This window comes from Haliaeetus albicilla, chromosome 12 (genome assembly GCF_947461875.1).
Source record: "Haliaeetus albicilla chromosome 12, bHalAlb1.1, whole genome shotgun sequence".
NCBI lineage: Eukaryota > Metazoa > Chordata > Aves > Accipitriformes > Accipitridae > Haliaeetus > Haliaeetus albicilla.
This window is the reverse complement of record NC_091494.1, coordinates 29144303-29169546: the sequence shown is the minus strand read 5'-3', so window position 1 is coordinate 29169546 and position 25244 is coordinate 29144303. Positions and strand designations below refer to the sequence as shown.

The 25244-nt window shown below is 57.9% G+C and overlaps 3 non-coding genes across 3 annotated transcripts; 2 read left to right on the top strand and 1 right to left on the bottom strand.

Annotated features, from left to right (window-relative positions):
* Positions 1–1105: 1105 nt before the first annotated feature.
* TRNAS-GCU (transfer RNA serine (anticodon GCU)) lies at positions 1106–1187 on the bottom strand. Its single transcript has one exon. It is a non-coding gene; the product is annotated as a tRNA-Ser (tRNA).
* Positions 1188–11812: 10625 nt separating this feature from the next.
* On the top strand, positions 11813–11894 carry TRNAS-GCU (transfer RNA serine (anticodon GCU)). The gene has a single exon. It is a non-coding gene; the product is annotated as a tRNA-Ser (tRNA).
* Positions 11895–23402: 11508 nt separating this feature from the next.
* TRNAS-GCU (transfer RNA serine (anticodon GCU)) lies at positions 23403–23484 on the top strand. The gene has a single exon. It is a non-coding gene; the product is annotated as a tRNA-Ser (tRNA).
* The last annotated feature ends 1760 nt before the right edge of the window (positions 23485–25244 follow it).

Here is a 25244-nt window from a genome sequence, read left to right as displayed (position 1 = left end):
TGTGTAAGGGAGGGGAGGTCGTGTGGGCAGGAAGAGGCTCCAGCCAGCTCTGTGCCTTTCACAACCACGCTGGATCGTCCCTGTTCCTCCGACCCCTGCCAAGTCGCTCCTGACCACCTGGGACAGCACATCCCTTGGTGGCATGGCTGGCTGCCTGCACACGGGTCTTCCCTGCAGATCCCTGCTTTGTCACAGAACCGGTTAAGGGCTTGGCGGGTCTGAAATAGGAGGGGAGGCTGCGAGAGCTGGGATTCTTCCCACACCTGACGGAAGGGAATGAAGAGGGAGCCAGACTCTTCTCACTAGTACCAACTGGCAGCGCAAGAGTCAATGGGCACAAATTAAAACACGTGAAATTCCATCGCAAGGCAGGAAACCACTTTCTTACCGTGAGGGTGGTCAAACAGTGGACCAGGTTGCCCAGAGAGGTTGTGGAGTCTCCATCCTTGGAGATACTCAAAACCCACCCCGACTATGTCCCAAGCAACCAGCTCAAGTTGACGTTGCTGGAGCAGTTGGCTTGGACTAAAGGATCTCAGGAGGTCCCTTGCAACCCCAACGATTCTGAGAGTCTGTGAACGGATAAGAGCAATGTCTCCCATAGCAAAATACCTTACCTGAAATGTTCTGTGACTGGAAGTGCTTGACGCCTATTTTGTTTTTCGTTCCCATGGCTGGTTGAGCCTTACCGAAGGCAAGGTAAACAACATCCACCGCTCTTCCCTTCCCCACCAAGCTAGTCACCTCACTGTAGAAGGCTACCAGCTTGGTTAAGCGTGACTTCTCCTTTGTAAATCCATGCTTGCTACTCCCAACCACCTTCCTGTGCTACCTATGTTTGGAAACTACTTCCAAGATGTTTTGCTCTATCGTCTTCCCAGGGACTGCGGAGAGGCTGACCATCCTGTGAGTTCCCTGGATCTTCGTCCTCTCCCTTCTTGTTCCTCTTGCCTATGTGGAGACAGAAGAGGTTGAGGTGTGTCCTGAGCCACTTCAAACCCTTGCAAGTTTCTTTGCAGGCCACTCTCATCTCAAAACAAAGGCTTACTTGGGGGCACACATCGAGCTGCTCACACTCAGAAACTCTGACCATTGTTGGGCTGACCGACGAGGATGGGATTCGAACCCATGCGTGCAGAGCACAATGGATTAGCAGTCCATCGCCTTCACCACTCGGCCACCTCGTCAGCATGCTGCTGCCGATCCTGCCACTGCTGCCGCTGCTCCTGCTGCTGCTTCTCCTCCTGCTCCTGCTCCTGCTCCTGCTCCTGCTCCTGCTCCTGACACCTACACCTTTTTAACCTGCTTCTTGACATGGCAGAGAAGGAGCCAGCCTCCAGCTTTTGCCTTTTGGGACTGGTCCACTCTCCCGACAGCTGGGCTCAGCTCCAGGGACCTTTCGGAAATAGGTCTCAGCATTCACAGCAGAAAATGACTGACCGGCGGAGCCCCACGCTCCTTCCCGGGAAGGAACACGGGAGAGTGACCCCGGAGCGGCTCAGCGCCTCCAAAGGACTCGAGCCTGGCTTTGAGATTGATTTGTCACCAGCCACGTTCCCCTCGCACTCTGGAAGGATACCACCAGCTCATACGGACAGGAGTCATTCACGCTCGACTGGTGGACTTTTCACCAGGACAGAGCATGTGCCGTCAGGCTTGGCTGTGGTGCCTCTGTGCTGTTCCCCCTGGCGCTCACCCAGGATCTCGTCACAGGCTGCTTCTCTCCCAGCACAGCTAACAGTCAGGAACGAAGAGGGAGCTGAGGGGCACCGGCCCCACTGCACACAACTCCTCTTCTTACCTGCCAGAGCTCCGGTGCTGCAGAGAGTTGAAACCACTGCACTGGTCCCCTGAGCCCAAGCCTCTCTGTGCCTTGAAGGTCAGACCTTGAGCTGGGGGAAACGGTGCAGAGGCCAGGCTTGCTGCCCCTGGTGGATAACAGAAAGGTGGGTAGGGGGTTGCGCACCGTGGGATGGACACCGATGGCAGGGCCCTGCGATCCTCTCTTTCTGCTCCGCCCGGTTAATTCCTGTCCTGGACAAAAGGGAGCAGTGCACAGCCCTGGGGGGCTGGGACCAGAACCACTTGCACCCTGGTCGCTCCGAGTAGTTTCCCCAGCCCGAGCCCGCCCCATGGGCCTGTAATGGCAGAGATATGTGGACAAGGAGGACCGTCAGATTCAACATTGCCGCCGGGGCAGGAGCCCACAGCAGGAGGGGGGACTGGCCTGGGAAACACAGTGCTCTGCCGACCTCCTTCCCCAGACTGATGGCACTCCCTGTTGTGGATGTGAAAAATTCCTGGGATTCGCTTTCTGAGTTCTTAACAAAGACGTTCCTGACAAAGTAGCCAGCGCCACCATTGGCTCTCATTCATCCAGCAGTCTGCTGAGTCCCTGCCGTAACCAATGCAGCACAGGGAGATTCAACAGAAAATTCGGGCTTCCCTCATACTTTGTTTTGTGGCTTTCGAGGTGTCCCGATGGGTAATGGGGCTCCTTCCACAAGAGCTCTCGCCCCAAACCGGCCTTGTCTCCATTGCTATGGGATGTCAGGGGCAAAAGACGAGGCCCTCTCAAACCCAGGAACTAGGGAGAAAACCGTCGTTTTACCAAGGGAGGAACTCTTTTGGATGCTCAGCTGGCTGGGACCGGAGAAGAGGGGAGAATGAAACACGACTCCCTTGCAAAGCTGATGCCCAGTGTCTTTAATGAGAAAATCAAAGGAGAAAGGAAAAGACGAGAGCATTTGGGAGGCTGAGTAAAGCTCAGAGGAGTGCTGCCATCTGAAGGAAAACCTCCACGGCAGGGATGCTTCTCTTCCAGTTCCCCTTCAAGGCTCTGGCAGTCATCTATCGTGATCACCTAGACCCGTTGCTACGGAAGGAAGGAGGAGGTATTTCATGGGGAGCATGAGGTAAAGCAGAGCAAGAGGGGGAAAGGGAGAGGCTTCCTTGGAAGAGACGGAAGGCCAGCGCAGGCCCCTTCCTCCCAGCGCGGGCGGAGAAGCGGGAGCTCGGCTCCTCTGCAGACCACGGCCACGCTCTCAGGGCTGGCTCCAGGGCTTTCCTCGAGGCTCCTGGCGCTCGGCCACGGGCAGGCAATCCACGGGCTTCAGCATAAGAGATTGCCCCGTCCCAGAGGCCCACAGAGCCCACGGCCCAGACCGGACCACCCAAAGCCCCCCAGCCCCAGGGAGCCCCCAGAAGCGATGGGCACACTGCCAGCGCTGAGAGAGCTCCCCACGGCAGCCGACGCGGTGGATCCCACAGCTGTGCTCTGAGGGAAGGAGCTGAGGATTGGGCCCGGCAGCGTCACCAGGACTGGCGAGGGCTGGATCGCGACGCTGGAGTCGGCGCACCGGATGACGCACGGCTCGTTGCAGCTGTTGGCGAGCGGGGTTGGGCCGCAGGCGGCTGGCAGGCAGGAGCTGTAGCACGACATGTCTCGCGGAGGGAGGCGACCCTGTAAGACCGGGAGGGAGCAGAGGGCATTAGCTGTTGGGCCCTTCCGGACGCCCAGCTTGGCTCCCCTGAAAACGGGCAGCGCCTGGGCGCTCAGCGGAGAGAGATTTGGGATGGGGCACGAGTCAAGAAAGCTGTGTCCAGCAGCAGGGCTCACAATGGTGCCCTGCTGTGCTCTTGGCCGAACACCACAACGCACCCTCCTCTCCACCGCCTTAACCTCCCCGCTGCCTGGTCACACCCTGCCCTATCTGAAGACCTCTTCTCTCAGCCGCCTGGGATGTCTCACCCACAGGGACCTGGGCTAACGTGGCCAGAGTTACTTGCAACACCCCCATGAAATGCAGGGTCCCACTTGGTAATCATTCTCAAAGGTGGAAGCAGTGGCATGGCCCAAGAGTTGATGGACCTCCAGTGTCTGCGGAGAGGGGGGTTCTGGGCCTTTTGGTGGGCCTGCAGTGGGCATTTGTTTGTAATTGAAGGGTGATCCGAGAGGGTCCGTCCAAACGCAAGGAAGCTCCTCCCGTCCAAGTCAAGCTCCTTCGCAGCCTATACCTCAGCCGGCCTTGCCACTCCCAGGCATGCCTGACGCATTGGAGGCACCCTGCTACCTCCGGTTGCTCCATTACCAAGGGTACGTCTGCAGGCTGTGAGGCTATTTCACAACAGTCCTTCTGCTCAGCCTTGAAGGCTTGGTAGGGAAGGCGCTCCAGAGAGAGCCCTCAGTAAGCCCCCTCCCAGTATGCGGAACTGGATGCCAGGTTTTTCAGGTGGGTTGAGCATAGCCTTGATGCCATGGCCTTAGTCAGGGAAAGATTTCCTACTGCAGACCAAGAGGCTCCCCCTCCTCTTGGCGTCAGGCTGTGTACCTCCTGATCATCAGCCCTTGTACCAGCATCAATGTGTTCACTCAGACAAACAGGTCTCCTTCTCCCCCCTCCCCGCCCTCGAGACCCCTACTCTTGTCAGGTCAGGCTCCTCTCGCCCACTTCTCTCAGGAGGGGACATGTCCGAGTAAAACGCAACAGGGCTCCTGAAGACAGCAGCCACTACGGAAGAAGACGTCTATGGTGGGACTAGCTCTCCTGAGGAAGCTCCTCGTCAGGCCAATAGTGCAAAGGGAGCATTGCCGAACTGCGGATGGCAGAGGAAGTGCCCAGTCATTGGTTAGAGAGTGCTGGCCGTACGTCCTGAGCCTTGGAAAGAACCGCTGCTGGCAAAGAAACCAACCCATGCCCTGTTTCACATCCTAGACCATTCACCGAGGACAAGGGAGGCAAAATGCATGCAGCCCTCTCCACAAAATCTGTCCTGCCAACCGAGGAGACGAGAGGCAAAATGAACTGAGACTTACCAACTTCCCAGAGCAGAGGAAGGCACGAGGAGAGGATAGGGGAGCTGGGAGTTGGGCACACTTTTATACAGCGGGCCAGAGCCCCAGGGGAGCTGAAAAATGACACAAACATGAAGCATGTTGAGAAACAGCAATTTTGGCTTCTCAAAGCTCTGCTGGTAGATGAAAGACATGCCTCCTTTGCCTGAAATGCTTGGCTCCCCTTTCATCCTGGGTAGCACCGAAGTGATTTTGTTGATAGCAATTATGTTTCTTCCCCAGACCAAGGCTCGTTTGAGGCCTCATTCCAGCAGCAGATTCAGGCCACGAGTAGGTGTTGTGCACGTCCTGCCCTTCCTGGGGAACACGGCCACCACTCACTTAGGACTTTGCCTGTGGAGCACGCCTGAAGGCCACTCAGAAGGGTCTCTCTTTGATGGGCTGAGGCTGACCCGGAGCAACACCAGTGCCTGCAGGCTATGGAGCGGCTCAGCGCTCAGCCAAGCCTCTGCAGGATGGCTGCTCCGCTGAGGGACAGAGAACGGAGGAGACTCAGATCCGCGGGGTGACTGGAAGGTGGTGGTCAAACAAGGCCCTCCTGCAGTCTGGAGAGAAACCCCGTTGTGTGCAGGGATGGGGACGCTGAGGCCATTGCTGGAGTGGATGAGGGTACTCGGCGGCAGATCTCTGCTCCCCCCCCGGGCCTCGGTGATGCACACACTTGCCAGCCGTGCAAAGGGAGCCCAGCAGCTGAGCTGTCGTCTTCGGTCAGGAAAGGCCAGAGTGTTTTCTTTGGGAGCTGCACAGCCCTTGCCTCGCCTGCCAGGACTTTACTCATTACTCTCCTGAGGAGAAGCAACGGCTCAACGTGGCCCTGGAGAGCAATGAAGGAGCCTGCTGACTCATGCCTGAAAGTGAGCCATCACCAAGTGGACCTGTTTGCTTCGGCGCAGTCTTCCCAAACAACACTCATCTTTGCATCGTTGCTGGGTGCTCGTTCAGGTCACTGACCCAGAGGGTCTGGCTTGTTTTTCCCGGCTCAGGGACGGATTGGCACATTTAATTGCAAGGTGGCACCAGCAGACCACCTCGGAGTCACCTGTGAGTCACCAAAAAGTGCCGAGGCACTATGAGAGACCTCAGCTCCACCTCGGTGCGAATCATCCATGCACTGGCAGGAGGGGCTCTGGGGGAAATGGATTCAGACGTGCAGAGGACCCTAGGCGCAACCTCATGTCCGCATTCCTGCAGAAATGCAGCTTTCTGTACAGTGTTGTCACCATGGCTGTTAGCATCTTGCGCAACCGCTTGGTGACTCCTTGACATCCTGTCATGCTCCTCGGTGAAACTGCAGCCAAAGGAGGACATCATGGACGTGCCCTGACGTTCCCACTCCCGGACAATTCTGGAGCACAGACCAAATTGAGGAAAGTTGACGCCCCTATGTGTCCAGGGCCTGCGGAGCCTGCTTTTTTGACGGACCGGTGTGACAGACCACCGGACTGAGGCTGCAGCCACTGAGTGGCACCAGGTGGTGCTCCCTGCTGCCCTACGAGACATAGAGGAGACCGGGCCAGTCGGTCTGGGAAGGTTGGGGGGGGAGCTCAAAGGCCAGGCACGTGTCGCCAGCCCTGAGAGCTGCCTGGAAAGGGCCTCTGACTACCCACGCTGCTCGGGAAGGTGGGCCACGCTCTCACCCGGGCGGCCGTGCTGTTTGGGGAAGGGTCTTGGGAGGGGATTGTTGTTTTCTCCTGCAGAGGATTGGTGGCTCTGTCTCACTTCTGCTGTCATTTCCAGCAGGGCCATGCTCTGGGGCTGTTGTGCCATCCTGCCAGGACGGTCGACCCAGTGCCACAGCTCACAGCAGAAACGCACTCGCTGCCTACAGGCAGAAACAGGTCCCAGGAGTCAGTATGGCACCAGGGTGGGAGGCAGCCACCCGCGGCTCTTTTCCAGGTGGAACTGGAAGCGCACTGACAAAGCAGCCAGTGATGCTCCCTCCTGAAAGGCTCCGAGAGGAACTTGCGAGGCACTCAAGCCGCAGCGTGTCCTCAAGTGAAGGGCAGGAAGCAGCTGCCTATCTCTTCCAGCCCCCAGAGCCCCAAGATGTGGCCCTTTGAGATGTGGCCCAGCCCCGCAGAAGAGGCACGGGTTGCCCACAGCAGTCTCCACGGGGGAAGCCGCCAGCAGGAACCAGCCACGAGGGAAACTCCCCGAATGGGACGACCTGCCTGTCGTGGCTTAACCCTAGCCGGCAACTGAGCACCACGCAGCCGCTCCCTCACCTCCCTCACAGTGGCATGGGGGAGAGAATCAGAAGGGTAAAAGTGAGAAAACTCGTGGGCTGAGATAAAGGCAGTTTAATAGGTAAAGCAAAAGCCGTGCACGCAGGCAAAGCAAAACAAGGGATTCCTTCACTACTTCCCATCGGCAGGCGGGTGTTCCGCCTCCATCTCCAGGAAAGCAGGGCTCCACCACGCGTAACGGTTACTTGGGAAGACAAACGCCATCACTCCGAACGCCCCCCCCTTCCTTCTTCTTCCCCCAGCTTTGTATGCTGAGCATGACGTCATATGGTCTGGATTATCCCTTTTGTCAGTTGGGGTCAGCTGTCCCAGCTGTGTCTCCTCCCACCTTCTTGTGCGCCCCCAGCCTACTCGCTGGTGGGGTGGTGTGAGAAGCAGAAAAGGCCTTGACTCTGTAGAAGCACTGCTCAGCAGTAACGAAAGCATCTCAGCAGTATCAACGCTGTTTTCAGCACAAATCCAAAACGTAGCCCCATACTAGCTACTATGGAGAAAATTAACTCTATCCCAGCCAAAACCAGCACACTGCCCTACGGCTGCTCTGTTCCCGGATGGTGCACTAATGGAGGAGCGCTCAAACTACTGATGTGCTCCAGCACGTGCCAAAGGCCGCGGTGGGTGAGGGGAGAAGTTGAGTACAGCCTTGCTGTTCGTCCCTCCCTGCTCTCCCTTCTGGCAATTGAGAGGCCATGCAAAGAGGAGCAGACGCCAGGACAGACACTCTGCTCCTCACGTAGCCTCCTTTGCCACCAGACAGGAGCATGACACAGCCCGTCACACCTCCGCTACAGCAGGCAGTGAGTACCATTGCTGGGCTGCTCTCCTCCTTGGCCTGCCACCCTGCCCCGCTGCTGGATGCGGGAAGGGTGGCGAGGCATTCCTCTGCCGCATGAGGAGCCTGGCATTTGCTGTGCCTGAGCAAAGCTGAGGCAGCGGGAGAGGGCACATGCATCCACCTGCCTCAGCAGGCATGTGGTAACACCTGAGGGCAGGAAGCGGACAGCACAGGCCCATCCTTGCTCCGCAAGATGCCTTCTGCTTTGAACTGCAGCCACAAGAGGACATGTCCTTCCCAGGGCTGGCAAGGCAACCGAAAGTGAAGAGCACCCTCAGTCAAATGCCTGTGAGTTTACTCCTCAGCCACTTTGACCTTGAACCCTTGGGGCTGACTACCCACTTTGGGAATGACAGTTTTGAGAATGAGAACTGACAGATTTCCATAGAACAAGATTTCCGCGCGCCCCCCCGCCCCCTCCCCTTCCCATTTTTTCCTTTGTTTTGGGGCCACCACAGAGCTACCGGGCCACCTCTAGGAATGGTCCCAGTGCCCCCACCCCTTCACACAGCGGCGCTTCTCTCCATCTCACAGAGGGTCCTTCCTTGGCCTTCACCTTCCAACCGCCTCTGGGCTTCTGAGTCCCCTCCTTTCCGTCTCCCTCGGCCAGACAAGCATCCAGCTGGGGCTTGGCTGATTGCTGAGCCCTTCCATGGCCCTGCGGGGCCTTGTGTTTCTCAGGGTCAGCCTCAGCCCTTCAACAGGAGACCCACGCGAGTGGCCTTCATCAGGAGTGCTCCACAGCCGAAGGCCTGACTGAGAGTGGTAGTCACGTTCCCCAGCAAGGATGTGCACAACCCACACACAGGCCCTGGAGCTACTGAAACCCTTTCCTGGCAACTGGCATGGGACCTCAAATGACCGTTGCTTTGAGGAGCCAGCATCTAATGCATCACTGTGCTCTCGCCCAATAGGGAAATGCAAGCCAGACCTTTCAGATGAAAGAGACAAGCTCTTCATCTCCTGGCTGCGCTCTGCAAGCCTCAAATTGCTGTTGGTCAATGTGCTTCACACAGAAGGCGTGTTCCAGCTCTCCTGAGGCGCTGGCTCACCATATAAAAAGCCTGTGCCACTCCAGGCCCTTCCATCCAAATCTCTTCCCTTGCTCTCCGCGGTGAACTTGGTAAGTCTGAACTCACTCCTTCTCCTCCTGCTGGCAGGATTTCTGTCACGGGGACTGCTTCCCTTCTGTGCGTGGTCCTTCTGATATGTGGTCCAGGCTTGAAAACACATTGTGCTTCCCTCTTCCGGGAGGTGAGTTGGTGAGGGAAGAGGGGGGGCTTCAGTCCCTTCCGAGAGGGACTGGGCTCTTTTGTAGCAGCGGCTCTGCTGAAGCCTGAGGCTGAACGACCAGTACCATCTAACCGGTCGTCAGGTACTTCCTCCCCCAACGACAGTGCAGCGACATGCCTCGGTCACCCTTGGCGTGGAAAGGAACTTTGCAGGGAGATCTGGCCCTACGCAGGCACTGCCCGTTTTCAGGGGAGCCAAGCTGGGCGTCCGGAAGGGCCCAACAGCTAATGCCCTCTGCTCCCTCCCGGTCTTACAGGGTCGCCTCCCTCCGCGAGACATGTCGTGCTACAGCTCCTGCCTGCCAGCCGCCTGCGGCCCAACCCCGCTCGCCAACAGCTGCAACGAGCCGTGCGTCATCCGGTGCGCCGACTCCAGCGTCGCGATCCAGCCCTCGCCAGTCCTGGTGACGCTGCCGGGCCCAATCCTCAGCTCCTTCCCTCAGAGCACAGCTGTGGGATCCACCGCGTCGGCTGCCGTGGGGAGCTCTCTCAGCGCTGGCAGTGTGCCCATCGCTTCTGGGGGCTCCCTGGGGCTGGGGGGCTTTGGGTGGTCCGGTCTGGGCCGTGGGCTCTGTGGGCCTCTGGGACGGGGCAATCTCTTATGCTGAAGCCCGTGGATTGCCTGCCCGTGGCCGAGCGCCAGGAGCCTCGAGGAAAGCCCTGGAGCCAGCCCTGAGAGCGTGGCCGTGGTCTGCAGAGGAGCCGAGCTCCCGCTTCTCCGCCCGCGCTGGGAGGAAGGGGCCTGCGCTGGCCTTCCGTCTCTTCCAAGGAAGCCTCTCCCTTTCCCCCTCTTGCTCTGCTTTACCTCATGCTCCCCATGAAATACCTCCTCCTTCCTTCCGTAGCAACGGGTCTAGGTGATCACGATAGATGACTGCCAGAGCCTTGAAGGGGAACTGGAAGAGAAGCATCCCTGCCGTGGAGGTTTTCCTTCAGATGGCAGCACTCCTCTGAGCTTTACTCAGCCTCCCAAATGCTCTCGTCTTTTCCTTTCTCCTTTGATTTTCTCATTAAAGACACTGGGCATCAGCTTTGCAAGGGAGTCGTGTTTCATTCTCCCCTCTTCTCCGGTCCCAGCCAGCTGAGCATCCAAAAGAGTTCCTCCCTTGGTAAAACGACGGTTTTCTCCCTAGTTCCTGGGTTTGAGAGGGCCTCGTCTTTTGCCCCTGACATCCCATAGCAATGGAGACAAGGCCGGTTTGGGGCGAGAGCTCTTGTGGAAGGAGCCCCATTACCCATCGGGACACCTCGAAAGCCACAAAACAAAGTATGAGGGAAGCCCGAATTTTCTGTTGAATCTCCCTGTGCTGCATTGGTTACGGCAGGGACTCAGCAGACTGCTGGATGAATGAGAGCCAATGGTGGCGCTGGCTACTTTGTCAGGAACGTCTTTGTTAAGAACTCAGAAAGCGAATCCCAGGAATTTTTCACATCCACAACAGGGAGTGCCATCAGTCTGGGGAAGGAGGTCGGCAGAGCACTGTGTTTCCCAGGCCAGTCCCCCCTCCTGCTGTGGGCTCCTGCCCCGGCGGCAATGTTGAATCTGACGGTCCTCCTTGTCCACATATCTCTGCCATTACAGGCCCATGGGGCGGGCTCGGGCTGGGGAAACTACTCGGAGCGACCAGGGTGCAAGTGGTTCTGGTCCCAGCCCCCCAGGGCTGTGCACTGCTCCCTTTTGTCCAGGACAGGAATTAACCGGGCGGAGCAGAAAGAGAGGATCGCAGGGCCCTGCCATCGGTGTCCATCCCACGGTGCGCAACCCCCTACCCACCTTTCTGTTATCCACCAGGGGCAGCAAGCCTGGCCTCTGCACCGTTTCCCCCAGCTCAAGGTCTGACCTTCAAGGCACAGAGAGGCTTGGGCTCAGGGGACCAGTGCAGTGGTTTCAACTCTCTGCAGCACCGGAGCTCTGGCAGGTAAGAAGAGGAGTTGTGTGCAGTGGGGCCGGTGCCCCTCAGCTCCCTCTTCGTTCCTGACTGTTAGCTGTGCTGGGAGAGAAGCAGCCTGTGACGAGATCCTGGGTGAGCGCCAGGGGGAACAGCACAGAGGCACCACAGCCAAGCCTGACGGCACATGCTCTGTCCTGGTGAAAAGTCCACCAGTCGAGCGTGAATGACTCCTGTCCGTATGAGCTGGTGGTATCCTTCCAGAGTGCGAGGGGAACGTGGCTGGTGACAAATCAATCTCAAAGCCAGGCTCGAGTCCTTTGGAGGCGCTGAGCCGCTCCGGGGTCACTCTCCCGTGTTCCTTCCCGGGAAGGAGCGTGGGGCTCCGCCGGTCAGTCATTTTCTGCTGTGAATGCTGAGACCTATTTCCGAAAGGTCCCTGGAGCTGAGCCCAGCTGTCGGGAGAGTGGACCAGTCCCAAAAGGCAAAAGCTGGAGGCTGGCTCCTTCTCTGCCATGTCAAGAAGCAGGTTAAAAAGGTGTAGGTGTCAGGAGCAGGAGCAGGAGCAGGAACAGCAAGATCAGGAGCAGTGGCAGCAGCAGCGGCAGGAGTAGGAGCAGGAGCAGGAGCAGGAGCAGGAGGAGAAGCAGCAGCAGGAGCAGCGGCAGCAGTGGCAGGATCGGCAGCAGCATGCTGACGAGGTGGCCGAGTGGTGAAGGCGATGGACTGCTAATCCATTGTGCTCTGCACGCATGGGTTCGAATCCCATCCTCGTCGGTCAGCCCAACAATGGTCAGAGTTTCTGAGTGTGAGCAGCTCGATGTGTGCCCCCAAGTAAGCCTTTGTTTTGAGATGAGAGTGGCCTGCAAAGAAACTTGCAAGGGTTTGAAGTGGCTCAGGACACACCTCAACCTCTTCTGTCTCCACATAGGCAAGAGGAACAAGAAGGGAGAGGACGAAGATCCAGGGAACTCACAGGATGGTCAGCCTCTCCGCAGTCCCTGGGAAGACGATAGAGCAAAACATCTTGGAAGTAGTTTCCAAACATAGGTAGCACAGGAAGGTGGTTGGGAGTAGCAAGCATGGATTTACAAAGGAGAAGTCACGCTTAACCAAGCTGGTAGCCTTCTACAGTGAGGTGACTAGCTTGGTGGGGAAGGGAAGAGCGGTGGATGTTGTTTACCTTGCCTTCGGTAAGGCTCAACCAGCCATGGGAACGAAAAACAAAATAGGCGTCAAGCACTTCCAGTCACAGAACATTTCAGGTAAGGTATTTTGCTATGGGAGACATTGCTCTTATCCGTTCACAGACTCTCAGAATCGTTGGGGTTGCAAGGGACCTCCTGAGATCCTTTAGTCCAAGCCAACTGCTCCAGCAACGTCAACTTGAGCTGGTTGCTTGGGACATAGTCGGGGTGGGTTTTGAGTATCTCCAAGGATGGAGACTCCACAACCTCTCTGGGCAACCTGGTCCACTGTTTGACCACCCTCACGGTAAGAAAGTGGTTTCCTGCCTTGCGATGGAATTTCACGTGTTTTAATTTGTGCCCATTGACTCTTGCGCTGCCAGTTGGTACTAGTGAGAAGAGTCTGGCTCCCTCTTCATTCCCTTCCGTCAGGTGTGGGAAGAATCCCAGCTCTCGCAGCCTCCCCTCCTATTTCAGACCCGCCAAGCCCTTAACCGGTTCTGTGACAAAGCAGGGATCTGCAGGGAAGACCCGTGTGCAGGCAGCCAGCCATGCCACCAAGGGATGTGCTGTCCCAGGTGGTCAGGAGCGACTTGGCAGGGGTCGGAGGAACAGGGACGATCCAGCGTGGTTGTGAAAGGCACAGAGCTGGCTGGAGCCTCTTCCTGCCCACACGACCTCCCCTCCCTTACACACATTTGCACTTCTGCCTCCCTGGCCACCTGCCTCCCTCTCCCAATTTCCTTCGGATATCTCTTCCCCACGACCGTGGGCTTCTTGCTCTCCCCACCCTGCTCTCCTCTGGGTGCCCTTCCCAGTAGGTTTGCACTTCCAAGGATGCCTCGTGGCTCCTGCTGACCAGCACCTGTGAGCAGCGTGCCCGCACGCGTCAGCATGCAAACATGATACGAGAAGAAGAGACTGGGGTTTGGCCAAGGGGCTCAGAGCTCAGAATGCTGCTGACCCCACCCCGCCGCCAGCCTCGCGTATCCCTAAGGCCTGTGAGCCAGGCAAAGGGGGCCACTGCCAGCCTCTGAATCCAGAGGCAGAGCCTGGGGGAGATGAGAAAGGGGCTGCCTGCTGCGGAGGGGTCAGCTTCTTCATGGGCACCTCAATCTCACCTGGCCAGCCTCAGGGAAGAGAAGAAGAGCAGAACTCTTTCTCATCGACAGATGAGCTTGGTGGTTTGGACAGCCCAGAAGGATCCCTTTCTCTTCAGTGGCTGCTGAACCCAGGAGCCCAGCAGAGCTCAGGCTGCCACAGCTCCACGCCCCCAGGCCCAGCCAGCAGCGAGGCTGAGCATGCCTCCCAGGAGGCACGCACACACACAAATCCATGTATACATCCCATACTGAGCCTCGTGCTGTCCTGTGGTGCTCTTTTCCTGCACTCATCACAGTTTTCCAGTACTTAAAGGCCACTACAAAGACGACGGAGACTCTCTCTTGACAGCGAGACACATAGAGAGGACAGGGAGCAACCGGCAGAGGCTTCGCCTCGATATAAGAAAGACTTTTTTTACAGTGAGAACAATCATTCACCGCAACGACCTCCCCAGAGACGTGGTGGAGTCCCCAAGACTGAAGGTTTTCGAGATGCGATTGGACAGGGGGCTGGGTAATCTCATCTAGGCTCCCTTTCCCACAAAAGGTTGGACCAGATGATCTGTTGAGGTTCCTACCAGTCGGGGCGATTCTACGATTCCATGAAAACTTGGGCTTCCCTCATACTTTGTTTTGTGGCTTTCGAGGTGTCCCGATGGGTAATGGGGCTCCTTCCACAAGAGCTCTCGCCCCAAACCGGCCTTGTCTCCATTGCTATGGGATGTCAGGGGCAAAAGACGAGGCCCTCTCAAACCCAGGAACTAGGGAGAAAACCGTCGTTTTACCAAGGGAGGAACTCTTTTGGATGCTCAGCTGGCTGGGACCGGAGAAGAGGGGAGAATGAAACACGACTCCCTTGCAAAGCTGATGCCCAGTGTCTTTAATGAGAAAATCAAAGGAGAAAGGAAAAGACGAGAGCATTTGGGAGGCTGAGTAAAGCTCAGAGGAGTGCTGCCATCTGAAGGAAAACCTCCACGGCAGGGATGCTTCTCTTCCAGTTCCCCTTCAAGGCTCTGGCAGTCATCTATCGTGATCACCTAGACCCGTTGCTACGGAAGGAAGGAGGAGGTATTTCATGGGGAGCATGAGGTAAAGCAGAGCAAGAGGGGGAAAGGGAGAGGCTTCCTTGGAAGAGACGGAAGGCCAGCGCAGGCCCCTTCCTCCCAGCGCGGGCGGAGAAGCGGGAGCTCGGCTCCTCTGCAGACCACGGCCACGCTCTCAGGGCTGGCTCCAGGGCTTTCCTCGAGGCTCCTGGCGCTCGGCCACGGGCAGGCAATCCACGGGCTTCAGCATAAGAGATTGCCCCGTCCCAGAGGCCCACAGAGCCCACGGCCCAGACCGGACCACCCAAAGCCCCCCAGCCCCAGGGAGCCCCCAGAAGCGATGGGCACACTGCCAGCGCTGAGAGAGCTCCCCACGGCAGCCGACGCGGTGGATCCCACAGCTGTGCTCTGAGGGAAGGAGCTGAGGATTGGGCCCGGCAGCGTCACCAGGACTGGCGAGGGCTGGATCGCGACGCTGGAGTCGGCGCACCGGATGACGCACGGCTCGTTGCAGCTGTTGGCGAGCGGGGTTGGGCCGCAGGCGGCTGGCAGGCAGGAGCTGTAGCACGACATGTCTCGCGGAGGGAGGCGACCCTGTAAGACCGGGAGGGAGCAGAGGGCATTAGCTGTTGGGCCCTTCCGGACGCCCAGCTTGGCTCCCCTGAAAACGGGCAGCGCCTGGGCGCTCAGCGGAGAGAGATTTGGGATGGGGCACGAGTCAAGAAAGCTGTGTCCAGCAGCAGGGCTCACAATGGTGCCCTGCTGTGCTCTTGGCCGAACACCACAACGCACCCTCCTCTCCACCGCCTTAACCTCCCCGCTGCCTGGTCACACCCTGCCCTATCTGAAGACCTCTTCTCTCAGCCGCCTGGGATGTCTCACCCACAGGGACCTGGGCTAACGTGGCCAGAGTTACTTGCAACACCCCCATGAAATGCAGGGTCCCACTTGGTAATCATTCTCAAAGGTGGAAGCAGTGGCATGGCCCAAGAGTTGATGGACCTCCAGTGTCTGCGGAGAGGGGGGTTCTGGGCCTTTTGGTGGGCCTGCAGTGGGCATTTGTTTGTAATTGAAGGGTGATCCGAGAGGGTCCGTCCAAACGCAAGGAAGCTCCTCCCGTCCAAGTCAAGCTCCTTCGCAGCCTATACCTCAGCCGGCCTTGCCACTCCCAGGCATGCCTGACGCATTGGAGGCACCCTGCTACCTCCGGTTGCTCCATTACCAAGGGTACGTCTGCAGGCTGTGAGGCTATTTCACAACAGTCCTTCTGCTCAGCCTTGAAGGCTTGGTAGGGAAGGCGCTCCAGAGAGAGCCCTCAGTAAGCCCCCTCCCAGTATGCGGAACTGGATGCCAGGTTTTTCAGGTGGGTTGAGCATAGCCTTGATGCCATGGCCTTAGTCAGGGAAAGATTTCCTACTGCAGACCAAGAGGCTCCCCCTCCTCTTGGCGTCAGGCTGTGTACCTCCTGATCATCAGCCCTTGTACCAGCATCAATGTGTTCACTCAGACAAACAGGTCTCCTTCTCCCCCCTCCCCGCCCTCGAGACCCCTACTCTTGTCAGGTCAGGCTCCTCTCGCCCACTTCTCTCAGGAGGGGACATGTCCGAGTAAAACGCAACAGGGCTCCTGAAGACAGCAGCCACTACGGAAGAAGACGTCTATGGTGGGACTAGCTCTCCTGAGGAAGCTCCTCGTCAGGCCAATAGTGCAAAGGGAGCATTGCCGAACTGCGGATGGCAGAGGAAGTGCCCAGTCATTGGTTAGAGAGTGCTGGCCGTACGTCCTGAGCCTTGGAAAGAACCGCTGCTGGCAAAGAAACCAACCCATGCCCTGTTTCACATCCTAGACCATTCACCGAGGACAAGGGAGGCAAAATGCATGCAGCCCTCTCCACAAAATCTGTCCTGCCAACCGAGGAGACGAGAGGCAAAATGAACTGAGACTTACCAACTTCCCAGAGCAGAGGAAGGCACGAGGAGAGGATAGGGGAGCTGGGAGTTGGGCACACTTTTATACAGCGGGCCAGAGCCCCAGGGGAGCTGAAAAATGACACAAACATGAAGCATGTTGAGAAACAGCAATTTTGGCTTCTCAAAGCTCTGCTGGTAGATGAAAGACATGCCTCCTTTGCCTGAAATGCTTGGCTCCCCTTTCATCCTGGGTAGCACCGAAGTGATTTTGTTGATAGCAATTATGTTTCTTCCCCAGACCAAGGCTCGTTTGAGGCCTCATTCCAGCAGCAGATTCAGGCCACGAGTAGGTGTTGTGCACGTCCTGCCCTTCCTGGGGAACACGGCCACCACTCACTTAGGACTTTGCCTGTGGAGCACGCCTGAAGGCCACTCAGAAGGGTCTCTCTTTGATGGGCTGAGGCTGACCCGGAGCAACACCAGTGCCTGCAGGCTATGGAGCGGCTCAGCGCTCAGTCAAGCCTCTGCAGGATGGCTGCTCCGCTGAGGGACAGAGAACGGAGGAGACTCAGATCCGCGGGGTGACTGGAAGGTGGTGGTCAAACAAGGCCCTCCTGCAGTCTGGAGAGAAACCCCGTTGTGTGCAGGGATGGGGACGCTGAGGCCATTGCTGGAGTGGATGAGGGTACTCGGCGGCAGATCTCTGCTCCCCCCCCGGGCCTCGGTGATGCACACACTTGCCAGCCGTGCAAAGGGAGCCCAGCAGCTGAGCTGTCATCTTCGGTCAGGAAAGGCCAGAGTGTTTTCTTTGGGAACTGCACAGCCCTTGCCTCGCCTGCCAGGACTTTACTCATTACTCTCCTGAGGAGAAGCAACGGCTCAACGTGGCCCTGGAGAGCAATGAAGGAGCCTGCTGACTCATGCCTGAAAGTGAGCCATCACCAAGTGGACCTGTTTGCTTCGGCGCAGTCTTCCCAAACAACACTCATCTTTGCATCGTTGCTGGGTGCTCGTTCAGGTCACTGACCCAGAGGGTCTGGCTTGTTTTTCCCGGCTCAGGGACGGATTGGCACATTTAATTGCAAGGTGGCACCAGCAGACCACCTCGGAGTCACCTGTGAGTCACCAAAAAGTGCCGAGGCACTATGAGAGACCTCAGCTCCACCTCGGTGCGAATCATCCATGCACTGGCAGGAGGGGCTCTGGGGGAAATGGATTCAGACGTGCAGAGGACCCTAGGCGCAACCTCATGTCCGCATTCCTGCAGAAATGCAGCTTTCTGTACAGTGTTGTCACCATGGCTGTTAGCATCTTGCGCAACCGCTTGGTGACTCCTTGACATCCTGTCATGCTCCTCGGTGAAACTGCAGCCAAAGGAGGACATCATGGACGTGCCCTGACGTTCCCACTCCCGGACAATTCTGGAGCACAGACCAAATTGAGGAAAGTTGACGCCCCTATGTGTCCAGGGCCTGCGGAGCCTGCTTTTTTGACGGACCGGTGTGACAGACCACCGGACTGAGGCTGCAGCCACTGAGTGGCACCAGGTGGTGCTCCCTGCTGCCCTACGAGACATAGAGGAGACCGGGCCAGTCGGTCTGGGAAGGTTGGGGGGGGAGCTCAAAGGCCAGGCACGTGTCGCCAGCCCTGAGAGCTGCCTGGAAAGGGCCTCTGACTACCCACGCTGCTCGGGAAGGTGGGCCACGCTCTCACCCGGGCGGCCGTGCTGTTTGGGGAAGGGTCTTGGGAGGGGATTGTTGTTTTCTCCTGCAGAGGATTGGTGGCTCTGTCTCACTTCTGCTGTCATTTCCAGCAGGGCCATGCTCTGGGGCTGTTGTGCCATCCTGCCAGGACGGTCGACCCAGTGCCACAGCTCACAGCAGAAACGCACTCGCTGCCTACAGGCAGAAACAGGTCCCAGGAGTCAGTATGGCACCAGGGTGGGAGGCAGCCACCCGCGGCTCTTTTCCAGGTGGAACTGGAAGCGCACTGACAAAGCAGCCAGTGATGCTCCCTCCTGAAAGGCTCCGAGAGGAACTTGCGAGGCACTCAAGCCGCAGCGTGTCCTCAAGTGAAGGGCAGGAAGCAGCTGCCTATCTCTTCCAGCCCCCAGAGCCCCAAGATGTGGCCCTTTGAGATGTGGCCCAGCCCCGCAGAAGAGGCACGGGTTGCCCACAGCAGTCTCCACGGGGGAAGCCGCCAGCAGGAACCAGCCACGAGGGAAACTCCCCGAATGGGACGACCTGCCTGTCGTGGCTTAACCCTAGCCGGCAACTGAGCACCACGCAGCCGCTCCCTCACCTCCCTCACAGTGGCATGGGGGAGAGAATCAGAAGGGTAAAAGTGAGAAAACTCGTGGGCTGAGATAAAGGCAGTTTAATAGGTAAAGCAAAAGCCGTGCACGCAGGCAAAGCAAAACAAGGGATTCCTTCACTACTTCCCATCGGCAGGCGGGTGTTCCGCCTCCATCTCCAGGAAAGCAGGGCTCCACCACGCGTAACGGTTACTTGGGAAGACAAACGCCATCACTCCGAACGCCCCCCCCTTCCTTCTTCTTCCCCCAGCTTTGTATGCTGAGCATGACGTCATATGGTCTGGATTATCCCTTTTGTCAGTTGGGGTCAGCTGTCCCAGCTGTGTCTCCTCCCACCTTCTTGTGCGCCCCCAGCCTACTCGCTGGTGGGGTGGTGTGAGAAGCAGAAAAGGCCTTGACTCTGTAGAAGCACTGCTCAGCAGTAACGAAAGCATCTCAGCAGTATCAACGCTGTTTTCAGCACAAATCCAAAACGTAGCCCCATACTAGCTACTATGGAGAAAATTAACTCTATCCCAGCCAAAACCAGCACACTGCCCTACGGCTGCTCTGTTCCCGGATGGTGCACTAATGGAGGAGCGCTCAAACTACTGATGTGCTCCAGCACGTGCCAAAGGCCGCGGTGGGTGAGGGGAGAAGTTGAGTACAGCCTTGCTGTTCGTCCCTCCCTGCTCTCCCTTCTGGCAATTGAGAGGCCATGCAAAGAGGAGCAGACGCCAGGACAGACACTCTGCTCCTCACGTAGCCTCCTTTGCCACCAGACAGGAGCATGACACAGCCCGTCACACCTCCGCTACAGCAGGCAGTGAGTACCATTGCTGGGCTGCTCTCCTCCTTGGCCTGCCACCCTGCCCCGCTGCTGGATGCGGGAAGGGTGGCGAGGCATTCCTCTGCCGCATGAGGAGCCTGGCATTTGCTGTGCCTGAGCAAAGCTGAGGCAGCGGGAGAGGGCACATGCATCCACCTGCCTCAGCAGGCATGTGGTAACACCTGAGGGCAGGAAGCGGACAGCACAGGCCCATCCTTGCTCCGCAAGATGCCTTCTGCTTTGAACTGCAGCCACAAGAGGACATGTCCTTCCCAGGGCTGGCAAGGCAACCGAAAGTGAAGAGCACCCTCAGTCAAATGCCTGTGAGTTTACTCCTCAGCCACTTTGACCTTGAACCCTTGGGGCTGACTACCCACTTTGGGAATGACAGTTTTGAGAATGAGAACTGACAGATTTCCATAGAACAAGATTTCCGCGCGCCCCCCCGCCCCCCCCGCCCCCTCCCCTTCCCATTTTTTCCTTTGTTTTGGGGCCACCACAGAGCTACCGGGCCACCTCTAGGAATGGTCCCAGTGCCCCCACCCCTTCACACAGCGGCGCTTCTCTCCATCTCACAGAGGGTCCTTCCTTGGCCTTCACCTTCCAACCGCCTCTGGGCTTCTGAGTCCCCTCCTTTCCGTCTCCCTCGGCCAGACAAGCATCCAGCTGGGGCTTGGCTGATTGCTGAGCCCTTCCATGGCCCTGCGGGGCCTTGTGTTTCTCAGGGTCAGCCTCAGCCCTTCAACAGGAGACCCACGCGAGTGGCCTTCATCAGGAGTGCTCCACAGCCGAAGGCCTGACTGAGAGTGGTAGTCACGTTCCCCAGCAAGGATGTGCACAACCCACACACAGGCCCTGGAGCTACTGAAACCCTTTCCTGGCAACTGGCATGGGACCTCAAATGACCGTTGCTTTGAGGAGCCAGCATCTAATGCATCACTGTGCTCTCGCCCAATAGGGAAATGCAAGCCAGACCTTTCAGATGAAAGAGACAAGCTCTTCATCTCCTGGCTGCGCTCTGCAAGCCTCAAATTGCTGTTGGTCAATGTGCTTCACACAGAAGGCGTGTTCCAGCTCTCCTGAGGCGCTGGCTCACCATATAAAAAGCCTGTGCCACTCCAGGCCCTTCCATCCAAATCTCTTCCCTTGCTCTCCGCGGTGAACTTGGTAAGTCTGAACTCACTCCTTCTCCTCCTGCTGGCAGGATTTCTGTCACGGGGACTGCTTCCCTTCTGTGCGTGGTCCTTCTGATATGTGGTCCAGGCTTGAAAACACATTGTGCTTCCCTCTTCCGGGAGGTGAGTTGGTGAGGGAAGAGGGGGGGCTTCAGTCCCTTCCGAGAGGGACTGGGCTCTTTTGTAGCAGCGGCTCTGCTGAAGCCTGAGGCTGAACGACCAGTACCATCTAACCGGTCGTCAGGTACTTCCTCCCCCAACGACAGTGCAGCGACATGCCTCGGTCACCCTTGGCGTGGAAAGGAACTTTGCAGGGAGATCCGGCCCTACGCAGGCACTGCCCGTTTTCAGGGGAGCCAAGCTGGGCGTCCGGAAGGGCCCAACAGCTAATGCCCTCTGCTCCCTCCCGGTCTTACAGGGTCGCCTCCCTCCGCGAGACATGTCGTGCTACAGCTCCTGCCTGCCAGCCGCCTGCGGCCCAACCCCGCTCGCCAACAGCTGCAACGAGCCGTGCGTCATCCGGTGCGCCGACTCCAGCGTCGCGATCCAGCCCTCGCCAGTCCTGGTGACGCTGCCGGGCCCAATCCTCAGCTCCTTCCCTCAGAGCACAGCTGTGGGATCCACCGCGTCGGCTGCCGTGGGGAGCTCTCTCAGCGCTGGCAGTGTGCCCATCGCTTCTGGGGGCTCCCTGGGGCTGGGGGGCTTTGGGTGGTCCGGTCTGGGCCGTGGGCTCTGTGGGCCTCTGGGACGGGGCAATCTCTTATGCTGAAGCCCGTGGATTGCCTGCCCGTGGCCGAGCGCCAGGAGCCTCGAGGAAAGCCCTGGAGCCAGCCCTGAGAGCGTGGCCGTGGTCTGCAGAGGAGCCGAGCTCCCGCTTCTCCGCCCGCGCTGGGAGGAAGGGGCCTGCGCTGGCCTTCCGTCTCTTCCAAGGAAGCCTCTCCCTTTCCCCCTCTTGCTCTGCTTTACCTCATGCTCCCCATGAAATACCTCCTCCTTCCTTCCGTAGCAACGGGTCTAGGTGATCACGATAGATGACTGCCAGAGCCTTGAAGGGGAACTGGAAGAGAAGCATCCCTGCCGTGGAGGTTTTCCTTCAGATGGCAGCACTCCTCTGAGCTTTACTCAGCCTCCCAAATGCTCTCGTCTTTTCCTTTCTCCTTTGATTTTCTCATTAAAGACACTGGGCATCAGCTTTGCAAGGGAGTCGTGTTTCATTCTCCCCTCTTCTCCGGTCCCAGCCAGCTGAGCATCCAAAAGAGTTCCTCCCTTGGTAAAACGACGGTTTTCTCCCTAGTTCCTGGGTTTGAGAGGGCCTCGTCTTTTGCCCCTGACATCCCATAGCAATGGAGACAAGGCCGGTTTGGGGCGAGAGCTCTTGTGGAAGGAGCCCCATTACCCATCGGGACACCTCGAAAGCCACAAAACAAAGTATGAGGGAAGCCCGAATTTTCTGTTGAATCTCCCTGTGCTGCATTGGTTACGGCAGGGACTCAGCAGACTGCTGGATGAATGAGAGCCAATGGTGGCGCTGGCTACTTTGTCAGGAACGTCTTTGTTAAGAACTCAGAAAGCGAATCCCAGGAATTTTTCACATCCACAACAGGGAGTGCCATCAGTCTGGGGAAGGAGGTCGGCAGAGCACTGTGTTTCCCAGGCCAGTCCCCCCTCCTGCTGTGGGCTCCTGCCCCGGCGGCAATGTTGAATCTGACGGTCCTCCTTGTCCACATATCTCTGCCATTACAGGCCCATGGGGCGGGCTCGGGCTGGGGAAACTACTCGGAGCGACCAGGGTGCAAGTGGTTCTGGTCCCAGCCCCCCAGGGCTGTGCACTGCTCCCTTTTGTCCAGGACAGGAATTAACCGGGCGGAGCAGAAAGAGAGGATCGCAGGGCCCTGCCATCGGTGTCCATCCCACGGTGCGCAACCCCCTACCCACCTTTCTGTTATCCACCAGGGGCAGCAAGCCTGGCCTCTGCACCGTTTCCCCCAGCTCAAGGTCTGACCTTCAAGGCACAGAGAGGCTTGGGCTCAGGGGACCAGTGCAGTGGTTTCAACTCTCTGCAGCACCGGAGCTCTGGCAGGTAAGAAGAGGAGTTGTGTGCAGTGGGGCCGGTGCCCCTCAGCTCCCTCTTCGTTCCTGACTGTTAGCTGTGCTGGGAGAGAAGCAGCCTGTGACGAGATCCTGGGTGAGCGCCAGGGGGAACAGCACAGAGGCACCACAGCCAAGCCTGACAGCACATGCTCTGTCCTGGTGAAAAGTCCACCAGTCGAGCGTGAATGACTCCTGTCCGTATGAGCTGGTGGTATCCTTCCAGAGTGCGAGGGGAACGTGGCTGGTGACAAATCAATCTCAAAGCCAGGCTCGAGTCCTTTGGAGGCGCTGAGCCGCTCCGGGGTCACTCTCCCGTGTTCCTTCCCGGGAAAGAGCGTGGGGCTCCGCCGTTCAGTCATTTTCTGCTGTGAATGCTGAGACCTATTTCCGAAAGGTCCCTGGAGCTGAGCCCAGCTGTCGGGAGAGTGGACCAGTCCCAAAAGGCAAAAGCTGGAGGCTGGCTCCTTCTCTGCCATGTCAAGAAGCAGGTTAAAAAGGTGTAGGTGTCAGGAGCAGGAGCAGGAGCAGGAACAGCAAGATCAGGAGCAGTGGCAGCGGCAGCGGCAGGAGTAGGAGCAGGAGCAGGAGCAGGAGCAGGAGGAGAAGCAGCAGCAGGAGCAGCGGCAGCAGTGGCAGGATCGGCAGCAGCATGCTGACGAGGTGGCCGAGTGGTGAAGGCGATGGACTGCTAATCCATTGTGCTCTGCACGCATGGGTTCGAATCCCATCCTCGTCGGTCAGCCCAACAATGGTCAGAGTTTCTGAGTGTGAGCAGCTCGATGTGTGCCCCCAAGTAAGCCTTTGTTTTGAGATGAGAGTGGCCTGCAAAGAAACTTGCAAGGGTTTGAAGTGGCTCAGGACACACCTCAACCTCTTCTGTCTCCACATAGGCAAGAGGAACAAGAAGGGAGAGGACGAAGATCCAGGGAACTCACAGGATGGTCAGCCTCTCCGCAGTCCCTGGGAAGACGATAGAGCAAAACATCTTGGAAGTAGTTTCCAAACATAGGTAGCACAGGAAGGTGGTTGGGAGTAGCAAGCATGGATTTACAAAGGAGAAGTCACGCTTAACCAAGCTGGTAGCCTTCTACAGTGAGGTGACTAGCTTGGTGGGGAAGGGAAGAGCGGTGGATGTTGTTTACCTTGCCTTCGGTAAGGCTCAACCAGCCATGGGAACGAAAAACAAAATAGGCGTCAAGCACTTCCAGTCACAGAACATTTCAGGTAAGGTATTTTGCTATGGGAGACATTGCTCTTATCCGTTCACAGACTCTCAGAATCGTTGGGGTTGCAAGGGACCTCCTGAGATCCTTTAGTCCAAGCCAACTGCTCCAGCAACGTCAACTTGAGCTGGTTGCTTGGGACATAGTCGGGGTGGGTTTTGAGTATCTCCAAGGATGGAGACTCCACAACCTCTCTGGGCAACCTGGTCCACTGTTTGACCACCCTCACGGTAAGAAAGTGGTTTCCTGCCTTGCGATGGAATTTCACGTGTTTTAATTTGTGCCCATTGACTCTTGCGCTGCCAGTTGGTACTAGTGAGAAGAGTCTGGCTCCCTCTTCATTCCCTTCCGTCAGGTGTGGGAAGAATCCCAGCTCTCGCAGCCTCCCCTCCTATTTCAGACCCGCCAAGCCCTTAACCGGTTCTGTGACAAAGCAGGGATCTGCAGGGAAGACCCGTGTGCAGGCAGGGGTAGCCAGCAGCCAGCCATGCCACCAAGGGATGTGCTGTCCCGGGTGGTCAGGAGCGACTTGGCAGGGGTCGGAGGAACAGGGACGATCCAGCGTGGTTGTGAAAGGCACAGAGCTGGCTGGAGCCTCTTCCTGCCCACACGACCTCCCCTCCCTTACACACATTTGCACTTCTGCCTCCCTGGCCACCTGCCTCCCTCTCCCAATTTCCTTCGGATATCTCTTCCCCACGACCGTGGGCTTCTTGCTCTCCCCACCCTGCTCTCCTCTGGGTGCCCTTCCCAGTAGGTTTGCACTTCCAAGGATGCCTCGTGGCTCCTGCTGACCAGCACCTGTGAGCAGCGTGCCCGCACGCGTCAGCATGCAAACATGATACGAGAAGAAGAGACTGGGGTTTGGCCAAGGGGCTCAGAGCTCAGAATGCTGCTGACCCCACCCCGCCGCCAGCCTCGCGTATCCCTAAGGCCTGTGAGCCAGGCAAAGGGGGCCACTGCCAGCCTCTGAATCCAGAGGCAGAGCCTGGGGGAGATGAGAAAGGGGCTGCCTGCTGCGGAGGGGTCAGCTTCTTCATGGGCACCTCAATCTCACCTGGCCAGCCTCAGGGAAGAGAAGAAGAGCAGAACTCTTTCTCATCGACAGATGAGCTTGGTGGTTTGGACAGCCCAGAAGGATCCCTTTCTCTTCAGTGGCTGCTGAACCCAGGAGCCCAGCAGAGCTCAGGCTGCCACAGCTCCACGCCCCCAGGCCCAGCCAGCAGCGAGGCTGAGCATGCCTCCCAGGAGGCACGCACACACACAAATCCAA